The sequence below is a fragment of the Oncorhynchus kisutch genome, unplaced genomic scaffold (genome assembly GCF_002021735.2).
Source record: "Oncorhynchus kisutch isolate 150728-3 unplaced genomic scaffold, Okis_V2 scaffold3757, whole genome shotgun sequence".
NCBI classification, from domain to species: Eukaryota; Metazoa; Chordata; class Actinopteri; order Salmoniformes; family Salmonidae; genus Oncorhynchus; species Oncorhynchus kisutch.
In genome coordinates, this window is record NW_022265702.1 from 380,858 (window position 1) to 389,585 (window position 8,728).

Sequence of the window (8,728 nt, forward strand, 5' to 3'; positions counted from 1 at the left end):
CTGAATAACTGACAGTTGGTTACTCCCCAGGATGCTGAATAACTGACAGTTGGTTACTCCCCAGGATGCTGAATAACTGACAGTTGGTTACTCCCCAGGATGCTGAATAACTGACAGTTGGTTTTCCCACAGGATGCTGAATAACTGACAGTTGGTTTCTCCACAGGATGCTGAATAACTGACAGTTGGTTTTTCCACAGGATGCTGAATAACTGACAGTTGGTTCTCTCACAGGATGCTGAATAACTGACAGTTGGTTCTCCCACAGGATGCTGAATAACTGACAGTTGGTTTCTCCACAGGATGCTGAATGACTGACAGTTGGTTTCTCCCACAGGATGCTGAATAACTGACAGTTGGTTCTCCCCAGGATGCTGAATAACTGACAGTTGGTTACTCCCCAGGATGCTGAATAACTGACAGTTGGTTACTCCTCAGGATGCTGAATAACTGACAGTTGGTTACTCCCCAGGATGCTGAATAACTGACAGTTGGTTACTCCCCAGGATGCTGAATAACTGACAGTTGGTTACTCCCCAGAATGCTGAATAACTGACAGTTGGTTACTCCCCAGGATGCTGAATAACTGACAGTTGGTTTTCCCACAGGATGCTGAATAACTGACAGTTGGTTACTCCCCAGGATGCTGAATAACTGACAGTTGGTTTCTCCCCAGGATGATGAATAACTGACAGTTGGTTTCTCCACAGGATGCTGAATAACTGACAGTTGTTACAGTTGGTTTCTCCTCAGGATGCTGAATAACTGACAGTTGGTTCTCCTCAGGATGCTGAATAACTGACAGTTGGTCTCTCCACAGGATGCTGAATAACTGACAGTTGGTTCTCCTCAGGATGCTGAATAACTGACAGTTGGTCTCTCCACAGGATGCTGAATAACTGACAGTTGGTTACTCCCCAGGATGCTGAATAACTGACAGTTGGTTCTCCCCAGGATGCTGAATAACTGACAGTTGGTTCTCCCCAGGATGCTGAATGACTGACAGTTGGTTTCTCCTCAGGATGCTGAATGACTGACAGTTGGTTTCTCTACAGGATGCTGAATGACTGACAGTTGGTTTCTCCACAGGATACTGAATGACTGACAGTTGTTACAGTTGGTTTCTCCTCAGGATGCTGAATGACTGACAGTTGGTTTCTCTACAGGATGCTGAATAACTGACAGTTGTTACAGTTGGTTTCGCCTCAGGATACTAAATAACTGACAGTTGTTACAGTTGGTTTCTCCTCAGGATGATGAATGACTGACAGTTGGTTTCTCCTCAGGATGCTGAATGACTGACAGTTGTTCCTGAGCAGACACCAACTGTATGCTGAATGACTGACAGTTGTTACAGATGGTTGGTTATGTCCTCAGTGTGCCTCTGAGGTTACTGGAGACTACTTGGTGTTGGAGTCACTCAACAACAACATACCATAGCTGTGTTGAGGCCTCATAAGTTCACAGAGTCAAGGTACTACTGTACATACCGTACAGAGTGGTCTCATAGTATGAAAGAGATACAAGTAAGTTGTCATTTTCAACTTTGTGGAGGTTTTGAGATCTGTTCACGTGGACCTTGAATCAGGACATTTGTAAACTATCCAAGACGACTCCTTGAATGTCACCTCCTGAAGAATCCTTGGACATAAACACGTATCGATGTGCTGTATTAGCCATAACCAACTACAGTACAGACACACAGTATAACCCAAAAGGCGAAGGCTCGTTGTTGAGTCCGATGACCGTCGGTTCAGTTGGAGAATGTGACAGTATAACCCAAAAGGCGGAGGCTCGTTGTTGAGTCCAATGACCGTCGGTTCAGTTGGAGAATGTGACCGGTCATTGTGTTCTAGGGTAGTCCTTCCTTTAGGAGACAGTACACACTGTACACCCAGTAACCAGTAATAACATCACATACAGAGACCCAGTCACCAGTAACATACCAGTAATAACATCACATACAGAGACCCAGTCACCAGTAACAACATCACATACAGAGACCCAGTCACCAATAATAACATCACATACAGAGACCCAGTCACCAGTAATAACATCACATACAGAGACCTCAGTCACCAGTAATAACATCACATACAGAGACCCAAACACCAGTAATAACATCACATACAGAGACCCAGTCACCAGTAATAACATCACATACAGAGACCCAGTCACCAGTAATAACATCACATACAGAGACCCAGTCACCAGTAATAACATCACATACAGAGACCCAGTCACCAGTAATAACATCACATATAGAGACCCAGTCACCAGTGATAACATCACATACAGAGACCCAGTCACCAGTAATAACATCACATACAGAGACCCAGTCACCAGTAATAACATCACATACAGAGACCCAGTCACCAGTAATAACATCACATACAGAGACCCAGTCACCAGTAATAACATCACATACAGAGACCCAGTCACCAGTGATAACATCACATACAGAGACCCAGTCACCAGTAATAACATCACATACAGAGACCCAGTCACCACTAATAACATCACATACAGAGACCCAGTCACCAGTAATAACATCACATACAGAGACCCAGTCACCAGTAATAACATCACATACAGAGACCCAGTCACCAGTAATAACATCACATACAGAGACCCAGTCACCAGTAACATACCAGTAATAACATCACATACAGAGACCCAGTCACCAATAATAACATCACATACAGAGACCCAGTCACCAGTAATAACATCACATACAGAGACCTCAGTCACCAGTAATAACATCACATACAAAGACCCAGTCACCAGTAATAACATCACATACAGAGACCCAGTCACCAGTAATAACATCACATACAGAGACCCAGTCACCAGTAATAACATCACATACAGAGACCCAGTCACCAGTAATAACATCACATACAGAGACCCAGTCACCAGTAATAACATCACATATAGAGACCCAGTCACCAGTGATAACATCACATACAGAGACCCAGTCACCAGTAATAACATCACATACAGAGACCCAGTCACCAGTAATAACATCACATACAGAGACCCAGTCACCAGTAATAACATCACATACAGAGACCCAGTCACCAGTAATAACATCACATACAGAGACCCAGTCACCAGTAATAACATCACATACAGAGACCCAGTCACCACTAATAACATCACATACAGAGACCCAGTCACCAGTAATAACATCACATACAGAGACCCAGTCACCAGTAATAACATCACATACAGAGACCCAGTCACCAGTAATAACATCACATACAGAGACCCAGTCACCAGTAACATACCAGTAATAACATCACATACAGAGACCCAGTCACCAGTAATAACATCACATACAGAGACCCAGTCACCAGTAATAACATCACATACAGAGACCCAGTCACCAGTAATAACATCACATACAGAGACCCAGTCACCAGTAATAACATCACATACAGAGACCCAGTCACAGTAATAACATCACATACAGAGGACCCAGTCACCAGTAATAACATCACATACAGAGACCAGTCCAGTACATACCAGTAAACATCAATACAGAGACCCAGTCACCAGTAACATCACATACAGAGACCCAGTCACCAGTAATAACATCACATACAGAGACCCAGTCACCAGTAATAACATCACATACAGAGACCCAGTCACCAGTAATAACATCACATACAGAGACCCAGTCACCAGTAATAACATCACATACAGAGACCCAGTCACCAGTAATAACATCACATACAGAGACCCAGTCACCAGTAATAACATCACATACAGACCCAGTCACCAGTAATACATCACATGACAGAGACCCAGTCACCACTAATAACATCACATACAGAGACCCCAGTCACCAGTAATAACATCACATACAGAGACCCAGTCACCAGTAATAACATCACATATAGAGACCCAGTCACCACTAATAACATTCATGATGTTCATTATTTTTCCATATTGTAATTTTGTATTGTTTTAGTGATTCACCATAGTGAAGGAGTAGGCTCAGGTTTTATGGGTCTCTGTGTTTTTGGTTGGATAGGTTTCTCAATTTCTTTATTAGGTTTTTGCATTCTTGTCAAACCATTTGTCATTGTTGTTAATTTTATTAGGTTGTCTGCTTACTTAAAAAAAAAAAGAAGATTTTATAGGGAAGCTGAGAGGTCAAATATACTGTTTAGGTTTTCTACTGCCACGTTTACACCTTCACTATTACAGTGAAACATTTTGTCCAGGAAGTTGTCTAAAATAGATTTAATTTGTTGTTGTCAAATTATTTTTTGGTAGGTTTCTCCACAATTATGCAGTTCCTTTGGCTTTGATGCCTTATGATTGAGAATTTCTCTCTCTCTCTGTCTCTCTCTCTCTCTGTGTAGAGTAGCAGTCAGAGACTGAGCTCCAGAGCAGCTCTCCAGTAGAGATATGACCTAGGGCCCCTCTGTACTGTCTCTGCTCAGCCCAGATAACCACAACACTGTTTCCTCTGGCTGCTTGGCCACTCGGTATTTAACACTAGCCTCCACTCTATTTAATATTAGTTGAGGATTCAGAGATATAGCAGGGCCAGTGGCCACATAACATTAATCAAGAAATTTAATCCAATCTCTCACTCTTTTAATAATCCAAAACGTGTGGGTCCCTTGTCTGTATGTCTCTGTAAACACTAGAATAATGTAAACACTAGAATAATGTAAACACTAGAATAATGTAAACACTGGAATAATGTAAACACTAGAATAATGTAAACACTAGAAAAATGTAATAACTAGAATAATGTAAACACTAGAATAATGTAATAACTAGAATAATGTAATAACTAGAATAATGTAAACACTAGAATAATGTAAACACTAGAATAATGTAAACCCTAGAATAATGTAATAACTAGAATAATGTTTTTTATTTTATTTATTTTACCTTTATTTAACCAGGTAGGCAAGTTGAGAACAAGTTCTCATTTACAATTGCGACCTGGCCAAGATAAAGCAAAGCAGTTCGACAGATAAAACGACACAGAGTTACACATGGAGTAAAAACAAACATACAGTCAATAATGCAGTATAAACAAGTCTATATACAATGTGAGCAAATGAGGTGAGAAGGGAGGTAAAGGCAAAAAGGCCATGATGGCAAAGTAAATACAATATAGCAAGTAAAATACTGGAATGGTAGTTTTGCAATGGAAGAATGTGCAAAGTAGAAATAAAAAATAATGGGGTGCAAAGGAGCAAAATAAATAAATAAATTAAAATTAAATACAGTTGGGAAAGAGGTAGTTGTTTGGGCTAAATTATAGGTGGGCTATGTACAGGTGCAGTAATCTGTGAGCTGCTCTGACAGTTGGTGCTTAAAGCTAGTGAGGGAGATAAGTGTTTCCAGTTTCAGAGATTTTTGTAGTTCGTTCCAGTCATTGGCAGCAGAGAACTGGAAGGAGAGGCGGCCAAAGAAAGAATTGGTTTTGGGGGTGACTAGAGAGATATACCTGCTGGAGCGTGTGCTACAGGTGGGAGATGCTATGGTGACCAGCGAGCTGAGATAAGGGGGGACTTTACCTAGCAGGGTCTTGTAGATGACATGGAGCCAGTGGGTTTGGCGACGAGTATGAAGCGAGGGCCAGCCAACGAGAGCGTACAGGTCGCAATGGTGGGTAGTATATGGGGCTTTGGTGATAAAACGGATTGCACTGTGATAGACTGCATCCAATTTGTTGAGTAGGGTATTGGAGGCTATTTGTAAATGACATCGCCAAAGTCGAGGATTGGTAGGATGGTCAGTTTTACAAGGGTATGTTTGGCAGCATGAGTGAAGGATGCTTTGTTGCGAAATAGGAAGCCAATTCTAGATTTAACTTTGGATTGGAGATGTTTGATATGGGTCTGGAAGGAGAGTTTACAGTCTAACCAGACACCTAAGTATTTGTAGTTGTCCACGTATTCTAAGTCAGAGCCGTCCAGAGTAGTGATGTTGGACAGGCGGGTAGGTGCAGGTAGCGATCGGTTGAAGAGCATGCATTTAGTTTTACTTGTATTTAAGAGCAATTGGAGGCCACGGAAGGAGAGTTGTATGGCATTGAAGCTTGCCTGGAGGGTTGTTAACACAGTGTCCAAAGAAGGGCCGGAAGTATACAGAATGGTGTCGTCTGCGTAGAGGTGGATCAGGGACTCACCAGCAGCAAGAGCGACCTCATTGATGTATACAGAGAAGAGAGTCGGTCCAAGAATTGAACCCTGTGGCACCCCCATAGAGACTGCCAGAGGTCCGGACAGCAGACCCTCCGATTTGACACACTGAACTCTATCAGAGAAGTAGTTGGTGAACCAGGCGAGGCAATCATTTGAGAAACCAAGGCTGTCGAGTCTGCCGATGAGGATATGGTGATTGACAGAGTCGAAAGCCTTGGCCAGATCAATGAATACGGCTGCACAGTAATGTTTCTTATCGATGGCGGTTAAGATATCGTTTAGGACCTTGAGCGTGGCTGAGGTGCACCCATGACCAGCTCTGAAACCAGATTGCATAGCAGAGAAGGTATGGTGAGATTCGAAATGGTCGGTAATCTGTTTGTTGACTTGGCTTTCGAAGACCTTAGAAAGGCACGGTAGGATAGATATAGGTCTGTAGCAGTTTGGGTCAAGAGTGTCCCCCCCTTTGAAGAGGGGGATGACCGCAGCTGCTTTCCAATCTTTGGGAATCTCAGACGACACGAAAGAGAGGTTGAACAGGCTAGTAATAGGGGTGGCAACAATTTCGGCAGATAATTTTAGAAAGAAAGGGTCCAGATTGTCTAGCCCGGCTGATTTGTAGGGGTCCAGATTTTGCAGCTCTTTCAGAACATCACATAATGTAAACACTAGAATAATGTAATAACTAGAATAATGTAAACACTAGAATACTGTAATAACTAGAATAATGAAACACTAGAATAATGTAATAACTAGAATAATGTAAAACCTAGAATAATGTAAACACTAGAATAATGTATACAAGAATAATGTAAACACTTAGATAATGTAACACTAGAATAATGTAATAAACTAGAATAATGTAAACACTCGCATACTGTAATAACTAGAATAATGTAATAACTAGAAACAATGTATAACTAGAATACTGTATAACTCTATAATATAATACCTAGAATAATGTAAACACTAGAAAATGTAATAACTAGAATAATGTAATAACTAGAATACTGTAATAACTCTAAATATAATACCTAGAATAATGTAAACACTAGAATAATGTAATAACTAGAATAATGTAAACACTAGAATAATGTAAACAACTAGAATAATGGAATACTAGAATAATGTAATAACTAGAATAATGTGAATAACTAGAATAATGTAAACACTAGAATAATGTAATAACTAGAATAATGTAAACACTAGAATAATGTAATAACTAGAATAATGTAATAACTAGAATAATGTAATACATCTATAATTTAATAACTAGAATAATGTAATATCTAGAATAATATAAAACTCCTATAATGTAATAACTAGAATAATGTAAACACTAGAATAATGTAATAACTAGAAGAAATGTAATAACTGAATAATGTAAAAAAGAATAATGTAATAACTAGAATAATGTAATAACCTATAATGTAATAACTAGAATAATGTAAACACTAGAATAATGTAATAACTTGAATAATGTAATAATAGAATAATGTAATACATAGTATAATGTAATACATTCTAGAATAATGTAATAATCTAGAATAATATAATAACGCTATAATGTAATAACCTAGAATAATGTAAACACTAGAATAATGTAATAACTAGAATAATGTAATAACTAGAATAATGTAAACACTAGAATAATGTGTAAACACTCGAATAATGTAATAACTAGAACAATGTAATAACTCTATAATATAATACCTAGAATAATGTAAACACTAGAAATGTAATAACTCTATAAAGTAATAACTAGAATAATGTAAACACTAGAAATGTAAACACTCGAATAATGTAATAACTAGAACAATGTAATAACTCTATAAATATAATACCTAGAAAATGTAAACACTAGAATATTGTAATAACTACAATCAAACGTAAAAACTATAATAATGTAAAAACAATAATGTAATAACCTTAATAATGTAATAACTGATAATGTAATAACTATATAATGTAATAATATAGTACTTTATAACTATAATAATGTAATAACTAATGTAAACTCTATAATGCAATAACTATATAATGTAAAACTATAATAATGTAATAACTATCATGTAATAACTATATAATATAATAATTACTATAATGTATATAATAAGGTGTAGGTAATAACTATACAATGTAAAACTAATGTAATAACTCTAATGCAATAACTATAATGATTTATAACTATAATAATGTAATAAACATCGAATGCAATAACTAAATAATTTAATAACTATAATAATGTATTAACCATCGAATGTAATAACTGTATAATATAATAATTACTATAAGTAATATAATAAGGTGTAATAACTATATAATGTATAACTATATAATATCATAATTACTATAATGTAATAAGGTAATACCTATACAATGTAATAACTCTATAATGTAATAACTCTATAATGTAATAAAATAATACTGTATATAATAAGTGGTAATAACTATAATAATGTATAACTATAATAATGTATAACTATAATATTGTAATAACTGTATAATACAAGTGGCCATAAAACAGGGTATAGTTGACTGCTGTTACA